Source organism: Dendroctonus ponderosae, unplaced genomic scaffold, assembly GCF_020466585.1.
Source record: "Dendroctonus ponderosae isolate FM_Combo_2020 unplaced genomic scaffold, Dpon_F_20191213v2 Dpon_F_20191213_1, whole genome shotgun sequence".
Taxonomy (NCBI): domain Eukaryota; kingdom Metazoa; phylum Arthropoda; class Insecta; order Coleoptera; family Curculionidae; genus Dendroctonus; species Dendroctonus ponderosae.
In genome coordinates this window covers 36,698,784-36,700,285 of record NW_026017110.1, presented here as the reverse complement: position 1 = coordinate 36,700,285, position 1,502 = coordinate 36,698,784, and positions in this window count along the sequence as shown.

Sequence of the window (1,502 nt, the reverse complement as noted above, 5' to 3'; positions counted from 1 at the left end):
TATAACTATTATGATTTGCAGCTGTAGCTTTAAACGCTACTATTGCGAGTTGCGTGTAGTGATCATATGTTGCACATGTGGCCCGGCGAAAGAACAAACCCAAATAAAATTATTTTGTTCGTTAAATCATTAGGTTATTTATTTAAAAAAACATAATTACAAATGTTTTAAGATTGTTTCTGCAAGTGAGGCACAATGGGCATCACCTTATAACGCTCCTATATCCCGAAAACGGCAACGTCAAGTGAAATCACTTTCACAGGGTAAAAAAATTACATTTACAGGGTAAAAAAAATCACATTGACAGTTATAACAGTGATTTTAAATCACGCTTCAGCTCATCTCTAGTTTGAAGCATGGGTCACCCTGTGCAAAAACGATAAAACAAAACAAATTGTGGTTAAACGGTTATCCGATACCGAACTGCTTTGCATCTGTCCTCGGAGCCCTTAATATTATGTAAGTAAATTGAGTCTTAAATGCTTAACATGATTTTGCGTGCGAAACCATTAAATTAGAAACCAAAGCTATGAACAAGTGTCACATAAATCAAGCAGCACTTAAAATGTGATCGATTCCAGATCTTTTCCCTTTTCTTTCAGAGTATCGAAATCGGGGGGTAGGTGGGATAAATATTTGGAAAATATTGGTTTGTTATCTCGTCGTCGATATTGCCTACGTTATGATATTTTTATCTTTCCTGGGTCTCAGTCAAAGTGTGAAGTAAAAATTTTGATTAAAATTTAAGAAAAATTTAGAAAATTTAAATTTGTCTCTAGACAAAGTCCTCCAAGAAGGCAAAGACCTAAAAGAACGTTGATTTTTACCAATCATGAGTTTGTGTAAATTTTAAATCTGATGATTGCGCCGAAACGTAATGAAATAACGATTTTCAGAAGTTTTACTTCACACTTTGAGACCCAGGAAAGATAAGAATATCATAATAAGTACACGCAGTCAGGAAAATAAATCAGAATTGGGTGCGTTGTTGTTGAAAATTACTTTAATGGAATTTCGACAAAATTTTGATAACTATTAATACAAAGCGTTAAAAAATAAGTTTTAAAATGACGTTGAGTAAACAATTCACACAACTAAAAACTCGCACCGCTGCGGCTATAACTGCATCGTCAGTAGTATCCTCCATATTGACGAATGTAGACAAACGTTTGAACCACAATTCAAAACGAATTTTGCTTCAAGCATTTGACACATCGTGTAGCAGATACATTTGTCGCGTCCAACGTTGGAGCGAATGTTCGACGCATCGTGTAGCGCCGGTTTAACTATACTTGAAAAATATTTTAACATTAATGGTGGCCGGCGTGGGTGTTCAAAGCAGAGCACCACCAGACTTCAAGCAGCCCAGCCAAATGCTGTTTCTGTGCCTAAAGCTAAGGGAGCGAATAGTAGTCCATAGTTCCACTGATTTACTGTAAACAGTGTGTTTGGCGCCTGATGTATCATATTATGTTATACCCGTATCTTGAAAGAAATGCATT